A 6,272-nucleotide genomic window follows, 5' to 3' on the forward strand; every position below is an offset into this window, starting at 1 on the left:
GGCCAGTGAGCTCTACACACTGGCCTGTTTCTGCCTTGGTAGCATTGGGATTACAGGCATCACCGCACCTGGCTCCCCAGGTCAGGGGGGGGGGGTAAGGAAAAAACCTGGTATCCTCAGGCTGATGGCTGATGAAGCAAGCACTTCCGACTGAGTCCTGGTTCCACCCTTGACCACCAGTCTTTCTCTAGGGGAGGATGCATTACTCTTGAGAAACTGACAAGAAGATCCCCAAATTGAAATGAATTTAAGCAATGTGTATTTTTAAAAATATCCCTGTCACCACTTTTTACTAAGAAGATGTTCTCTGGACCCCAAATGTTGGAGCAGCCAGAAGAAAAAGGACTTTGAACAATCCCCTTTGTGCTAAAAATCGGTCTCTTTATAAGGGAGTGAGGTTGCAAAGTGCTTCCCAGGGCATGCTTTAGCCCGTTTTCGTCCTGCACCTTCTCCGAGGGACTGCCGCTGTTACCCGAAATAGGGAGGAAACCGGAGCTCAGGAAGACAGATTAGTTCAAGGCCAAATGACACCTTCTAAGCACAGATCCAAACCCTCTATCCCGCAAAGGGCAGTTCTAGCGAGGCTTATCACAGTCCTGGGGGCCCTGGGATGTGGGAGATGGGGACAAGGCAGGAGTTTGCTGTGGTCCTTGTATCTGGGGCAAGGGTGAGGTGCGGTGACGGCGGCCGCGGCAGTGGCTTGGGCGGACTGGAACCTAAAGGTCCCTGAGCGTTCCCAGAGTCCCCTCCCAGCCAGTAGGCAGAGACCCTAGGGGGGAAAAAATGTTGCCTTGGCAACTCGCATTCCTCTCGGAGTGAGTCACCAGGGAGAAGAGCCTCTTGGTGGGTGGGGCTTGGAGAAAGTTTCAAAAGCTGACTCCTTCTCAGAGCCACCCCCACCCCCTCCCCCTCCCTCAGTGCGGCTCTGTCGATGTGGCAGCCGATGGCTGAGTTAAGGAGAGTTAACTCTTCCCTCAACGACTTCTTTCTGGTTTAATCCTTGGCAAATACAAATTTGTTTTTATTCTCCGCATCACACCGTTGCACCGTTCTGGGGGTCTGGCATCTGTTTGGGAATATCTTAAACCCAAAAGCTGTGGACACCCATCATCTCTTAAACACAAACAGAAACACGCATGCACACGCACTCACACACACACACACACACACACACACACACACACACACACACACTACTTCCAGAGACTCTCTGAAGTTGCTTACTCGTAGACCACTTTATAGGCTCAATTAATTGACCTTGCTTGGGAAGTCTTAGGGGAATTCGGGTACCCCCAAAGCTATCCCTCTTCCTTAGGACAAGGAAGGCTACACCCAGGGGAGATGGCTATGTGAGATCGCCCACAAATTGCCTAAAGCTTGTTACCTCACATACGGTCCGCATCTCACGCCACTCCCTGCACTTGGAAGGTTCTAGAAACTTAAAAGAGTTGTCAGTGGAGACACTTCCTGCAGGTATGCTGTCTGTCCCTGAGGCAGATGCCAGATGCCTGTCAGTCCCCCTTAGGTGAGGCTTATTTGCAGCCATCCTAGGTGTCACAGACAGGAAGTTTACAGAACAGCTTGAAGCAGACAAGCTTTCAACAGGCTAGTCTGAGTCTTGGGTAGGTTCAGTAGTGGCAAGAAAGGTGTCCTGGAGCTATATCACTCTGGCTCCCTCCTCCCCATCACACCCTCCTCCTTGTCGTCGCTGGACTGTATCAAATTGTTGGTTTTCTTAGATGTCTAGATACGGTAGAAGCAATGTTAGTGCCGGCGATGACCACCTCTCAGAATTAGGCTGGGAACAATGGCAACCCCAGGCTGGGAGAGACAATGGCATTTCAGGCTGACTGAAATGCCACAGGGTGATGGGGTGGGGGGTGGACAGAGATTCAAGGGACCAGAGCCTTCCCAAAGGAATCGACTAAAGGGAAAGCCTTGCCTTGGCTGTTTACAGATCTGTTTATCCTTCTTGCAAAAAGTCCCATTTGGACAACAGTGCTCTGACCCAGAACTGCATGTCTGTTCTCCTAGAATAGGAAGCCAGACCCAGCAGGCTGCCAGCCAGATTTTCTCTGGGTTGGCAGTCGTGATGGGCAAGTGAGGATCGGATTCTCAGAAAAGGAGGCAGCTGCCACCGAGGGTGACACAGGACAGACCGGTAACCTCTGCCACCAGAGAACACGGAGAAAGCGTTCCCCGCAAACCATGGATATTTTCTGCAGCGCTACAGAGATGACTTCTCCTGTGAGTGAGCAACAGGCTTCCAGCTCACACACACACCCCACCCCGAGACTGGGCATGGGGATGGGGCAGAGAGGGACTGATGAAGCTTACAGAAGGGCAGGGGCTGACAGGGAGGTGCATACCTCGGCACAGGCAGGCAGGCAGGCAGCAGAAGAGTTCTGGCGGTCTGAAGGGCTGCAGGAATGTGGAGGGGTTTAGAGGCGAGCAGCAGGAAGCCTCTTGGAGCTCTGGGCAGGGTCTGTCTCACCCTCCGCCTCCACTCAAAGGCCCTCCTCCTCCTCTGTCTCCTCCTTCCCCTGGCCTGCCTCCCCCTTCTCCCCAGAACCAAAGCTGTCTTTTCTTGCTTCCTTCCTTGCCTTGTGGTAGGCTGTGTGCTATCCAGACACCCTGGCCCCACCTGTCTCATCTGTTCTGGGGCTCCTGCCTAAACAGACGTGAGGGGCAGGGCTAGAACAGCTGCCGAATCACCTAGAACAGACCAGGCCTTGTTCAGAGCAGGGGGGGGGGGCTGCGGACCGAGGAGTCCTAGGCATTACCCGGGTAGAGACACAGCTAAGCCCCTTGTCCTACTTTACACACAGTGAGTGAACTTGCCTGAGCACTCTCTTGGGCTTAGCTGTGTGCAGAAAGGCAGAGAGATTCGAGTGCATGCTGGTGGCATGCAGTGGGGGGCTGTGACAAATACAAGTACCCAGTTTTCTCAGTGCCAACATACAAGCTGTCACTGGTGATACTGGTGGCATCATCCTTGATAACAAGGCGAAGTCCCCTCTAGGTCTAGTGGCACCAACCACTAAGTAAGTAAGTGAGGGATTAGAACTAAGCTGGGAGACTTGCACTGTCAGGTATCTTGACAAACTCAGAGAGCAATAATATTGATAGTCAGATCAGAAGCAATAACCAAGGTTGTTGGGGAGGCCACTGTCGGCACAACAGGCCTTTCGTTTAGGTGTTGTTTGGTTTTGGACGAGGTCGCACATAGCCCAGATTGACCACTCACTATGTAGCTGAGGATGACCTTATACTTCTGACCTCCCTACTTCTTCTTCTTCTTCTTCTTCTTCTTCTTCTTCTTCTTCTTCTTCTTCTTCTTCTTCTTCTTCTTCTTCTTCTTCTTCTTCTTCTTCTTCTTCTTCTTCTTCTTCTTCTTCTTTTTCCTGTTTTTTCGAGACAGGGTTTCTCTGTGTAGCCCTGGCTGTCATGGAACTCACTTTGTAGACCAGGCTGGCGTAGAACTCAGAAATCCACCTGCCTCTGCCTCCCGAGTGCTGGGATTAAAGGCATCCACTACCACGCCCGGCTGCCTCCCAGTTCTTGATCCTCACTTTTCCTCTGCCAGACACTTTCCCATGTGATTTCCTGAGCCTGGACCTTTCTCATCCTTCAGAACTCTATTCTAATGTCACCTCCTTAAACAAGCCCTCCTTGTCCACTCAACGTATAATTCTTGCCCCTTTCACAGGAGGTAGACACCTCAACATCATCTCCCTTCCTCCCTTCCTCCCTTCCTCCCTTCCTCCCTTCCACACCGTATAGCACCATCTGCTGCCTTCCCTTGATGGCAGCCCAGGAGAATGGGGTGTTTCATGCATCCATCTGAAAGTTTTTAGTTTGTTTCGTTTTGTTTTTAATCAGTGAGTGGCCTTCCATTATCCCGCCTGAAGGAAACAGAAGGGACTTTTTTTTTTTTTTTAGTGTTCTAGTCTGGGACAGAGACCCTCAGACCTCCTGAGTAGCTGAGCATTTTTCTGCAGAGAAGAGTTATGGCTTCCTTCAGATTCTCTCTCTAAAGGGCCTGTGAAGAATCCTAAGGAGACTTTTGGACCTACAGAAGACCCCTGAGTCTTCTCCTTGACCCAACAACTGGGAGCTTTAGGCCACCAAATTTGGGGTCCCAATAGACTCCCTAGACATCTGCTCTGCCCATACGACTGATGTCTATTTTCACAGGATTGATTACTACAACTCTGGGCATCAAGGAGAGACTTAAATTAACTGCAGCCTCATGCCTCAAACTAAGCAAAAAGAACTATACCTAGTACAGACTTTGGGCTATACCAAAGTTAGACCAAAGATAGAACACGTTCACCTGGAGTGCAAGAGTTGGAAAGCTGTTTGGGGCCAGGGGTTGGGGGATGCAGTTTATGGGAGGACGGAGAACCAGAATCTCACCGGCCAGTCAGGTGACTCAGCAGGTAAAGATGCTCGTCACCAAGCCCGAGAAGCTGAGTCCTATCCCGAAGCCCACACAGAGGAAAGGAAGACCCTACAGCTGCTTCAAGCTGTTCTCCCCCCCCCCTTACCCACTGTGGTGTTCTCACCCCACCCCCTGCCACAAACACACAAACAAATAAGAGACAAAAAAGAGAATGATTGAACTCCCCAGAGGATTTGAATTTAGCGTTAAAGCATGCCAAGGCACAGAAGTCCTGCAGCAAGATTGACCCTGATCAAGACTGGGGACAGAATCGAGGGCTGAGCCTCCTGCCTCACTCGGAGTTTCACAGGGAGGGAAGGAAGAAGCAAAGGAAGCCTGGTTGGGCTCCCTATCTGCCACTAAGTCTCCAATAACACTAGAACAACTCGAAACCCTTTAATCTACAAAGTAAATCTGTGCTCATTCCTAGCCCTGTCTGAACTATATATTTTTTCATTGGAGATCTGGGAGAAGCAGTTGAATAGCATTTTTTAAACACATGCTTTGGACCAAGCAATGAACCAAGTTGTTTTGCATAGATTTTTCTGATGACCCTTACAAAATGGAGGCCAGAAAAAGGTGTTAGATTTCCCCTAGTAATGGACTTACCAGTGCTTGTGAGCTTCCCAACGTGGGTCCTGGGAATCAAACTTGGGTCCTTTACAAACTCAGCAAGGACTCTTAACCACACAGCCACCTCTCCAAACCCCTGGACCTGGTTTTCATCTTGCAAAATGACAAGTCCTGGTCCTGAGGTCCTTGCTCTTGGGCCACACCCCTCTGGCTCCCTCTGTCTTGCACCAGCTGTGTCCTTTTAGCCCACTCCTTGGGTGTGGCCTTGAATATGGCTTCCAGCTCCCCGTGACAATTTTATGCAAAGCTGAGGACTGAAACCAGGGCTTCCTACAAGCTACCTGAGCGCCTTGCCTAGTGAGCTACGTCCCCAACCTGCTTCCCTCTGCCTTCTGCGTGCCTCACTCCCCACCTCTACTTCTGCCTCCAGTTCTTTGGGTTTGATTTTCCTGCCTCCATCTTGTAAGGACGCATAACGACGTTACGCCACCTCAATTATTTATTTATTTTTGGTTCCACCTCAAAATTCCTAATCTACAAAGTTCAGCCCAGCCCCGATCTCACTGGGTGGCTAAGAAATAGGGGCTTCTGAGGCCAAGGGGACAACGTGGATCACAGAGCCTGGGGCCTTGATATCCTTAGCCCAGAATGAGCTGGTGCCAGCTCGACCTGCTCCAGATACAGGGGCAGGATCATATATCACAGCCTTCATGGCTGTGCCCTCGGTGTGTTTGGCTCAGAGCCAAGGCTGCTAGGCTCACAAGGCCAGGCGCACACCAGACAGACTCAGCCCATTGCTTTGTTACTGCATCTTTCTCCAGTCAGATCTTCCCATTGGCCAGGGAGACACAAAGATCTCATTGTCATTCAGTCCTTGGTCCCCCGGGGGCACATAGGCTACTCATCGGGGCAAGGCCAAGCACTTCGGAGGATGCAGTTTGACTTCAATTTGACTTCAACCCTTCCTTCCTCTCACCACACTCCCCTGGGCAGCTGGGAACCCTCCCTCAGTGCTATGCAGTCCATAAAGGACTCTTATCTTCTGGCCTGGCTGAGTGGTGGGTTGGTTTGATCTGCAGGTAGAGAAGCTGGGGTTCTCTAAGACTACCTTGGCTGAGGCAGGCAGAAGGCAGTTCAAAAGCCGGGCCTGGTGGCGCAGGCCTTTAATCCCAGCACTTGGGAGGCAGAGGCAGGCGGATTTCTGAGTTCGAGGCCAGCCTGGTCTACCAAGTGAGTTCCAGGACAGCCAGAGCTA

General features: G+C 51.2%; 1 protein-coding gene across 2 annotated transcripts in view; it reads right to left on the reverse strand.

Moving 5' to 3' along the window:
• Positions 1 to 2,497, reverse strand: part of Sparc (secreted protein acidic and cysteine rich) — a 24,576-nt gene extending 22,079 nt beyond the window's left edge. For both annotated transcript variants that reach the window (XM_029546269.1, XM_021212655.2), the window contains exon 1: positions 2,370 to 2,497. The gene's annotated coding sequence lies outside the window, so the exon portion shown is untranslated. The remainder of the gene's footprint in view (positions 1 to 2,369) is intronic.
• Between the last annotated feature and the right edge of the window lie 3,775 nt (positions 2,498 to 6,272).

The sequence above is a fragment of the Mus pahari genome, chromosome 14, assembly GCF_900095145.1.
Source record: "Mus pahari chromosome 14, PAHARI_EIJ_v1.1, whole genome shotgun sequence".
Taxonomy (NCBI): Eukaryota; Metazoa; Chordata; class Mammalia; order Rodentia; family Muridae; genus Mus; species Mus pahari.